This window comes from Nilaparvata lugens, chromosome 5 (assembly GCF_014356525.2).
Source record: "Nilaparvata lugens isolate BPH chromosome 5, ASM1435652v1, whole genome shotgun sequence".
NCBI classification, from domain to species: domain Eukaryota; kingdom Metazoa; phylum Arthropoda; class Insecta; order Hemiptera; family Delphacidae; genus Nilaparvata; species Nilaparvata lugens.
The window spans coordinates 65,639,430-65,651,151 of record NC_052508.1 but is presented as its reverse complement, the minus strand read 5'-3'; positions in this window follow the sequence as shown (position 1 = coordinate 65,651,151).

Below are 11,722 nucleotides of genomic sequence, written 5' to 3'. Positions count from 1 at the left end.
ATATAAAATGACGTCAGCTACACCGGAAATTTAGCACAAACATGCGCGTGACACCTACCGTCTTCTTCTATATACCGTGGATATATCCACTTCATTAGATTTCTGTTACAGTGAGGTTCACGTTATAATGGCAGAATTTGATCAACATTGGTGTTGCTATCCTTGACGAAAATTGAAATTGCTAGACTCTGATATCGTACGAAATTTGTAGTATTTTTTATCTCATTTCTAATTTTCCACGCCAGCCCCGTGAGTCGCAAATGCTCAAGGCGATTATATAAATTAAGTATCGGATATCATAGAAATGATTCAATTCAAACTCTGGACTATTTGAAATCAAATATCCAATTAAAGACTTTTAACAGAATTAAACGTTAAACTGTGATTTTCTGTGAAAATTGTTGATTTTTAGTGTGCAATATATTGCAATTTGTTATTAATTTCTAGCTATTTATTTTCCCGTGTTTTGGCAAACCCACAAGGTATAGTTATAAGTTGAGCAATGATCTCCTTGAATTATATAATATTCTTGGCTGTTGGAGTCTACCGAATTTTCTTGACCTTGTTGATGCATTTGCAAACGCTACAGCATACAATCACCTGTGATTGGAATTATTTTGGAATTTGTATTGAATTTTATGAGGTCTGTGTGATCGAGACACCTCACGCCGGTCTGTTGCATTAAATTAGTATTTGAATCTACAAGATCAGCCGACAGCAAGTTCAGGCGTGGAGTGACCCCTCCTCCCAGACTGATTACACCGATCTCACATTCAATTCATTTTTTACTTTCCTTGCCCTATTACCATAGGTAAGGAAAGTATTGCTTTCCCAAAAAAAATTAAGGTACCCCAATTTCTAAATTTCTATACGTTTCAAGGTCCCCTGAGTCCAAAAAAGTGGTTTTTGGGTATTGGTCTGTATGTGAGTGTGCGTGTGTGTGTGTGTGTGTGTGTGTGTGTGTGTGTGTGTGTGTATGTTTGTATATGTATAGGTGCGTACAGATATACGCGCCTCGAACATGATTAATTGACTTTTAATCATCTGACTATAGCTGTATTTTTACAGAAACGGTAAGATACAGATTTAAAAGCTTGGCATCAGCTAATTAAAAGTGAAGTGCTCATGTTCGCGGCGCGTAAATCTGTACGCACATTATGAGTATAATGTGAGTCTGTGTACACGATATCTCATCTCCCAATTAACGGATTTGAAATTTGGAACTTGAAGTCCTTACAATATAAGGATCCGACAATTCGAACAATTTCGATCAAATGCAATTCAAAATGGCGAAAATGTTGTCAAAACAGAGTTTTTTTGTTAAAATTGTATCTGAAGCCTGATAATTGGGAATCTAAAATCAAACTTTGCATAGATGGGGCGGAGCTCCTGAAATTTTTACAGATATGGGACTTGTGGCAGTTGATAGAGCTTATTAATGACTATTTTAGGTATAAATTTGATCAAAATCGTTGGAGCCGTTTTCGAGAAAATCGCGAAAAACTCTGTTTTTGACAACATTTTCGCCATTTTAGCCGCCTTTTTGAATTGCATTTGATCGAAATTGTTCGAATTGTCGGATCCTTATATTGTAAGGACTTCAAGTTCCAAATTTCAAATCCGTTAATTGGGAGATGAGATATGGTGTACACAGACACTTTCGCGATTTTCTCGAAAACGGCTCCAACGATTTTGATCAAATTTATACCTAAAATAGTCATTAATAAGCTCTATCAACTGCCACAAGTCCCATATCTGTAAAAATTTCAGGAGCTCCGCCCCATCTATGCAAATTTGATTTTAGATTCCCAATTATCAGGCTTCAGATACAATTTTAACAAAAAAATTCAAGTGGAGAAGATTGAGCATGAAAATCTCTACAATTAATGTTCAGTAACATTTTCACCTAAAATTGAAAATAAGCTCGAAATTCGAGAAAATAATATTATTCCATTTCAAACTGTTGGCAACTGTTGATTCTATTGAATCATTCACTATGAAAATATAGCAGACCTCGTGTGTCTCCAGCGTTATTGTGCTGTCACCAGCTGGCTCAGATCTTTCAATAGTAGACTTGAGATGCGCGTGTACACTAGCGTCAGTTGATCAATTTTCATAACGGCAAGGAAAGTTGTGTGCGTGCGCCACAACAGATTACATAAAGAGATCTCGTCATAAAGAATCCATAGGATGAAGGTAAGATGCATTGCGCATAAAGACAAGCGAACAGAATTTTGGGCGAGTCATTTAATCACCAGCCATAAGATAGCTAAGTGTATTCCTGACCATTGTTCCATTGCCGAATCGCGCGGAAGTTAGTGACAATTCAGAACTCCGACTGGAATTATGCGTGTTGACCTCTTGCTCCCAAGATATGACAATATTCATTAGGTACGGTAAAGTGTACCTTTTTATTTTAGGACGCAATCCAGTATGCCTTGAAACGCGTTTAGGTACAACAAAGACGTTGTAAACAACGAAATACTGTGGAAAAACTCTTATGTTCTCTAAAAATAATATGTTAGAAGCTGTATTCAATTTGAATATGTCCTCATTATTTATATACTAGCTGTCAGGCTCGCTTCGCACCTAGCCAGGGGGCTCCGCCCCCTTGACTCCCGACTGGATCGTCCAAAAATGAGATCAGCGGGCTCGCTTCGCTCGCCAAAAACGCTGGTAAAAACTCCTGTTACTATATCGGCGTATCTTTGGCGAACAAAATTCTTCCATCTCAACTAAACCTGTGGACTGAAATTTGTTTTAATATATTCCATCAATTATTGAAAAAGCTGAGAAAACGCATAAAAGCTGAGAAAAACGTTGATTTTGGTCGTATCTTTGATGGAATATTAAAGTCACCTCATCACAATATTTTTAGACCCTAGCTAAACCTCTGTACCAAATTTGAACTTTGGAAAAATAACTGAGAAAACGCAAAAAACTCTAATTTTGGGCGTATCTTTGGCGTTATTTCAAATTTCATTTTAACCCCCCTCCCCTCTTTTCGCCACCCGCTCTATTGCGTATCAAACGTGTGATATTATTATATCCTCATTTTTAGTATTATCAGTGAGGAATAGGTTAGATCTCTATTGCTATTATTAATTTTAATCGACATCACCCAATAACCTGTATGTACATTATGCGTTAGTATTTTATTGTAATCGATACATTATGCCTTATCTAGTGGTTTGTTGGATACAATGTAAAGAAAATATTTCAAAATAATAACATAAATTTTATCGAACTACGTTTATTTTTCTTGATCTATATTTTTTAGTGATAAACTCTGGGCAGCAACAAATTATTGTCTGGCATTATTATTCTGTTAGAATAGTAATTATTCTTTTAAACATCATTATCATTCAATGGTTATTCTGTTTCCAGATTTTTATATATGATTACTATTATTATGTTCTTTTTGAATATCAATTTATATTATTTTCATATTATAAAATGAAGTGTAATTAAATATTTTCTATATCTGTTTAAATATTCGAGTTTTAATGACTTAACTAGCCTCCTCCTTGGATGATAAGAGAGTGTCCAATTCAATTGAGTTGACATTAGAAATATTTATGAAGAATGGGAGTACTTTAGACTTGGGGATGCTTGTCAAAAACGGAATCCAGATAATTATATCATTCTGTTGTTTGAAATCTAAAATTTCTCAGCAAAAATATGGCACTACATTTGCTAATTTAATAACTAATTTATTACTATTTTTGTCAAACGGCAGTATATACCATCTGAGTATAAACTGAGTTGGATCAGCTAGTAGTTTGAACTATTTGAGTTACTGTATAAGCATTTGAAGATGAGTGATTTATCTGATCTGAGTCAAGGTAAGATTTTATGTTTCAGTGAATAAAACATCCTGTATTGTAGCGAATCGTCTCATATTATAGCACAACACTTGTTAGGTCAACCTCTATCCATAGCCCGGATATCAACCAAATCTGGGAGATTTGCATTTTTTATAAAATCCATGAATCATCATGGATTTTTGCAAAAATGGTGAAAAATTAAAATCGCTCAAACTCTCAGGAATAATAGTAATTGACGAGAGGAACAATAATATGTCATCACATTGGCGAAATTCACTCCTATTCTTGAGTTATAAGCATTTGAAAATGAGTGATTTTTCTGATCTGAGAGTGGAGGTGAGATTTTATGTTTCAGTGAATAACTCACCTGTATTGTAGCGAAACGTCTCATATTATTGCGCAACACTTGTTAGGTCAACCTCTATTCACAGCCCGAAAATCTGCCAAATCTGGGAGATTCGCATTTTTCATGATATCCATGAAATTGACCATGACATCCATTATTTTTTGTGAAAAATAAAAATCAGTCGAACTTCGTGACCTTATGCTCATTGATGTGAGAAACACGAATCTGAGTTAAGTCATGAGTAAATCATGAGAAATTTGAATTTCCTGCTCAAATAGTATAAATCATGAGAAATTTGAATTTCCCGCTCAAATAGTATAAATCATAAGAAATTTGAATTTCCCGCTCAAATAGTATAAATCATGAGAAATTTGAATTTCCCGCTAATCATAAGAAATTTGAATTTCCCGCTCAAATCGCTGCTCATTTGCATATTAGAAATGACCAGATTTCTACCAGGGCATCAGAAACATGCAAGAGGTACACAAACTAGATCAGTGTTGCGGGTTGCCTATGCTTGCATTGGAAGGCGTTGAAAAAACCCTGCTACCTCTTCAAGTGTTCTGAATCCCTGGTACAGAATTAAAACCAACTAAAATACTACCAGGGCAACAGAAACATGCAAGAGGTACTGACTGATTTGAGCGAATCATATTTGCAAAATTTCTTACAGTTCAGGAGATATGCCCATTTAAAAATTTCATGTTTGCAGCTTTATAACTCATCCTATATAGTCGCTGGGGGTGCCAAATTTGGCTTCGACATTTCTCAGGTCGAGCTTTATCTATGTTGCAAATATCAGCCAAATCTGAGATACTTCTTTTACTGTTTCAAAACGCACGATGTAGTCCATGGTTTTTATAAATTGTTTGTGGAAAATAAAAATCGCTCTTACTCAGTGTTCTTATGGCCTTTGATGTGAGAAACATGAATCTGGAATCAGATTTTCAAAATTCCTTACCGTTCAGGAGATATGACCATTTGAAAATTTTATGTTTGCAGCTTCATAACTCACTCTGTATAGTAGCTGGGGGTGCAAAATTTGGCTCCGACATTTCTGAGGTCCTTCTTCATCTATGTTGCAAATTTCAGCGAATGAAACATCATGGATTTTTGCAAAAATGGTACAAAATCAAACTCTTAGGAATGATAGTACTTGACGACAGGAACAATATAATAGGTCATAATATTGGCGAAATTCACTTCTATTCTTGAGTTACAAGCATTTGAAGGTGAGTGATTTTTCTGATCTGAGAGTGGAGGTAATATTTTATGTTTCAGTGAATAACTCACCCTGTATTGTAGTGAAACGTCTCACATTATATTTGCTCATAATAATAATGATCTTCAACACTTCTTGGATGACTTCAAATATATTATGTTGGCGTAAGTTATACCATAATGAAGAGGTATATAAATACAATGGAAAAATAAAAAGAAACAATGTAACCAGAAAATATACTTTATTTAGTAAATAATAAAAAATTATAATATTTGGATCATTTATTCACCTACAATGAAGGATACATAACCGTAAATACTACACAATTAAACACCAAAACACACAAGAATAATGCAAATTTTTATAATTAAAGCTGCGTTTACATTGGAGTTAATAACATTTTCTTTTGGCTACTAGTTTTGTTATCAACAAAGTTTGTAACTTTATACTCACCCTGTGTTCACGTGTTAGGCCCGCCGCAAAGTAGACCCACGCTAATCCACGAAAAGCAACCCACGCCGTGGGATGTTTTGTAAACCATTGCTAGGCTTCTCTAGACATCTGTGTAATACATGCAATGAATAATCCATTTGTCAGCTGATTGATTAAGAATAATTCTATAGCAATGGTTTACAAAACATATCCCACGGCGTGGGTTGCTTTTATTTATTTATTTATTATTTTACAAAGGCGACTTCCTAGAAGTATTTTAAGCCTAGGTGATGATGATGATTGTGATGAATAATAATACAATGAAGGTGGAGTTATGAATTATTAAAAATAATGGATTAACGTGGATTAACGTGGGTCTACTTTTTAGCCCAAGTCTGCTGCTTTAGTAGGAACACTGGCGCGCTCTTTGTTGCAGGATATTGGCGAGGGGGTTGCGGGGAAGATAGGAATCTGTTAGCTAATGCGCTAAAAGAGGCTATCAACTTTTGTTATTAACATAACACATTTCCTTTGATCTTTACCGACTCTCCATGGATAACATAAATCTTGTTAATAACAAGGAATTTGATGTTATTAACTTTTGTTAAGAGAAATTGTTGACGATTCAGTCAAATTTGACTTTTTGTTAATATCTCGTGTTATTAGCTCCGGTGTAAGCGCAGCTTAAGATGCTAATGCAAATAATTGAAAACCACACCACGTTTTTGACGATATTGAAGACGAGTGCTATATAAGTTACCTATTCTAATCATATTACTTATGAATATGTCTTTTTCATAAAGGATTGGCGAGCTAGCTTTAATAATTTTACTATTACTAAAAATAAAATAATAGCTTCAACATATTACAAAGATTTGGAGTGATATAATGAAGTGAATGCTAATACAGAATGGTGACTGCTCTTATAATATAGTAGTCATCAAAGTTTCTTCAACCGATTCTAAATATAATTCTCACAGGAAGAGAGTGGATCATAATATAAAGTGATTCTAATGTTGTGATGTTGAAATGTTATTCTGCACCGTAAGAGTCGTTTGACCTGTATGAAATAGGAAATAGCTAAAAGAGATAATAGCTCATCGAAACTGATTAATTGGAATTATAAAAATTTCTACAGTTATAGAAAAAGGTGTACAAGATTTTGAAAAGAGCAAGGTATTGGCTTATGAAGAATACATACAATGTAGTATAATAAATTGTCAGTAGGCCGGTAGACTCAGTTAAGAAACTGAGGCCCGGTTGTACAAAAGCCGGTTGAATTTTAATTGTGATTAATTTCACGAAAATCAATAAGAGAAGGTGTTCTTGAAAAGAAGGCTTCTCTGATTGGTTCTAAAGGAATTAATCACGGATAAATTTTAACCGGCTTTTGTGCAACCGGCACTGAGAGTCTTTAGATTAGATTTCTTTATTTATGTATGTTACAATATTGTAACAATATTGTAATATGTTCTCTTTATAGAGAAGTCTGGAATGTAGGAGAAAATGAATAATTCCGAACTTCAAGTACCGTACCGTAAGTTAACTATCAAAGTAATAGGCCTAGTAATTATAATAAAGTACAAAAACTATATTCAATCAGAAAGTCCTCAATATCAATAAGAGATTGGCTTTTAATATCAGTCTATTAATAATTTCAATGAGTTCGAAGATAGTTGTCTTTAAATTTTACTGTCTTTCATATTAATGAAGCCTAAAATAACATATATTCTTAGTACAAAATACATTATAATTAACAAAGTTTACACAAAAACATAATTAAAAGTGCCTATCTAACAAGGGGTTTACATGAATTCAATAACAATAAACTCAATCAAATCGCTATTAGGTCTCAAAAGGTGTCTTAAGTATCGAATTTATTTAGGCCATTTCTGAGGAATATTGCTATTTCCGTAGCAGTTAAGAGAAGACTGGTACCGAACGAATGAGAAAACAAGACTGATTTTTTGAAAACCAGCAATTTTCCAATATTTCTGCATAGAAAGTTTTTTTTTAGAATAGAATAGAATTTATTATTTCTCATAAACAAGTTGAAAGAAACTTTTCAAATGGGCAGCACCAGGCTTACAAATTATCTATCTTGTAAATCTATTTTATTTATAAATGATAAACAGGTAACATTGAATAGCAAGAGGAGCAAACGATGATGAGATATTCAAAGATTAATGTTGGTAATTGCACATTTTACAAAAATGTATTCTATTATTTATTCCATTTCATCCACTGCCTCCTACAAAAGGCTTTTTGTGTAGTTGAGAAGTTGATATTGTGGTAATTATTCAATCCTACAAAAGGGGTGTATAGATTTGTAAAAATGTATACCACAAGAAAATGTGTGCTATCCTCTCTTAAACCTCCAATTGAGGTTTGTAATATTCATTGAACTCCTCCACTGAATATGCACCAATAGCTCCCTTCTGAATTGAATTTAAATTTCCTCCATGATAATGCTTTCAAGTGAGATGGCAACAGGTTGTACATTCGAATACCTGAGCTCCGTACACCTCGTTCATACATGCTACTCCGGTGCGCATCCTCTCTCAAGTTACTTCTGTATCTGGTCGAGTATCTATGAAATGCTTCACTTGTGTTAAATTCGTGAATAAGTTTTCTTATGAAGCAGATTGTTTCAAAAATATATATGCTTGGGAGTGGAAGAATTTCAAGATCTCTGAAGTAGGGCCGACAACTTGTACGTATTGATTCCCTATAGTTTGTGTAAAATAAGTTGAGACTTGGCCCACCATCCCAAGAAATTACAGGGTTGCCAATTCGTGTAAAATTGCAACTTTCTCAAATTTCCAATTCAACGTCAGAATTGGATGTAGAATATCATCCCCGATATCCTAGTAGTGCTAGAAAAGTTTCAGGATTGAAGGATCAAAAGGAAATTTAACTTTTGTGATAAAATTGGAAACATCGCAAGAATTTACAAGTCTTGTTGCCAACCGTGGTTTTGGAGAACAGCTGATTACAAGCGTTTCACAATAGCAAAATTGTAAACTTGTAGTTACAATGAATTTCTACAAGTTTACAAGTGATTTGCTTGTTACGAACAAGTGATTTTGCCAGAATTTCCCCAGAAAATAATTCCGTAGGTTATGAATGAGTGGAACAGAGGGAAATAAACGTATCTAACAGCAGTCGAATCCAGGGAAGCTGTTAGGTTTCTAGCTACACTAATAAATAGCTAACCCAACAGAGCTTCAAGCAAATTCATTGAATACATATTCAGAAATTTGTTCTTATCATTTACGGTAACTTTGATAATACATATTGAAAAGATAACCGGAAGTCATTTCATGTAGGAAGAGTTTACATTTTAAAGAGAGATCAGTCTTTAGATTCTTTTATAGTACCGTAAGCAATATATATGGATAGAAATATAATTTAGAAAATGTTGATCAAGAATATACAGGTAGTACCTACATGAATTACATTACAATAGTATATCTATTGAAGACGAGCCAATAAAGTTCTATTTTCAAATATTGTATTACATTATAACTACCTACAAACTATTAGTTAATTTCCAAAATAATGTTTTACAATACTAGAAATAAGTATACTGAGTAGGTTCTGAATAATATGAAGAATATTATAAGGACGGAGTTGAATTGAAATATTTGCTATTATAATCGAATAAAATGTTCATGACACAGTAGGCCTAATCTAGGACAATCTATGAATTTTGTATTTCGTAGGATATAAGATGTAAAGGATATAATGCAATTTAAAAATATGTCATTTATAATAATTTAAGTATTGTATGAAATCTTCAAATAAAATGAAGAATAGGTACCAAGTGATGTGAGTAAAAGTAAGTAAGGCATGCCTGTTTTAATTATCAATGATAATAATTATAGATAAACATAAAAATATTCAACAAGTTGTAAACCAGTTTCAAGATAATTATTATTTTAATAATTCAGGATCAATTAACTTGAGGTGCGCTGATTCAAGATAGCTGATCCCGGTAATATGAAATCATAATTGTTTACACAATTCGGTTACATGTTTTTCGATGACAACGAATAATATAAAAATAAATTGTATGAAAAATCAATTAGATGCACTCAAATTAACAGATGCCAGTATATAATAGCACATAATTAAAGCGACATCACTGTTTTACAGTAATAAAACTCTACAGTAAAATGTTATTTGAAATAGTTGTTATTTCACAAAATGTAAATACTATTAAATATGAATCTTGAAAGACTAATAAGCTTGTGCTTTTTGAATAAAATTTCTAACACCCGAGATTATAATAGATAGAATATAAATATGATCAGATATATAAAATAGCATCCCATGTTGGCGTTAGTAAGCCATTATTATTAATTTCAAAGTGCAATACAAATATATAGTTTTAAAATAGAGGTGAATATTGAATACAAGTCTTTTTTTATTAGCAAGACAAGACAGCACATGAATTAAAATAATATTAAATTGTTTTAATATTATTATGACATACACACACTCCAACAATATTAACTGATATATGGATAGATTAACAATCCTTATTATCAATTCAAGTGATAGTAATAAGAATATAATAACGTTACCCTAAATAGCAAACCTCCTAACTCCACTTTTTTGTCAAGTTGACTTTTTGATGCCAACCTATGAAAGAAAAAAATCTCTCCAACATGCTTCAAACCTCTTAACTCAAATATTTTCTGTTAATTTGGTTTTCAATATAAAGCAAACCTCTCAACTCCCAGGTTTTTTTGTGCTCCTGAAAAATTTGTGATTTTGGAGTTATGAGTTATGCTAATCAGGGTAACGATAAACTACATGCAATTCATTTCTATATTGATTTGAATATGGCCCAAGTTTCAATGATAACGTTATGATCAATACAATGATCAAGAATAAAAAAGACTGCACATAGAAATATTACGGTATAAGTATATAATATCATTATTGGTTATAAGTTTCATAAAATGTGATGATCAATAGATAAATGTGATTAAACAAACAATTATAAAATATCAAGAAGTCAACAATTTAGATTATGTATTAGAAGAGAAATTTCTAGTATATTTGAAAAAGTTGGAGAATATTATTTTTTTGAACAACATCTGACTATTCCTAATCAATTCCTGAAGACAGAGGACGGTTATGATTTAAATATTGAAATATTATTATTTTAATGATTTAAATTATTTTTCAATTTCCAAGTCACAGCTAATGATAGGGTGATGGATGTAGAAATAAGAATTGAACTACAAATAGAATCATTACAAGATAATCCGTAGGAAAGATGCAATTTGCGGAGCAATCTTGAACTGTTTTTGGAATGTGTCACCAACAATTGAGGTAGTTTTAGCACTACTAGGATGATAGATGGACGACAGAAAGCATCAATAGATTATCTGCAAGAATGATTCAATTTGAAAAGCTGCCATTTGTAAACTGCCATTGGAATGAAGATATGTCTCCAAGAATCGAGATGGTTTTGACACTTTTACAATGATAGCTGGAGGAATGAAGATTACGACAGAAAAATGCAATTAGCAGGAACGTTTCAATTTGGAAAGCAATGTTGAACTGTTATTGGAATGTACCAAAATGAACGAGTATTCCGCCAACAGTAAATTAAGATGCTGTTGACAGGAATTCAATGAGATTACGACAAAATGATTCAATAAGCAGGAACGTTTGAATTTGGAAAGTATGGCAGTTAATGATTAACTTTTATTGGAATGTACAGAATATGTCAACAATTAAGGCTGTGCAAAGGCTAAAAATAAACTTTCTACTGGTGATATTTTTCAAAGTTTATCGATATGTATATTATCAAGCTATCAAAATAAAAAAGTTTTCTCAGAAAAACATTTTTATCCGATAATTACTTTTTGAGATACG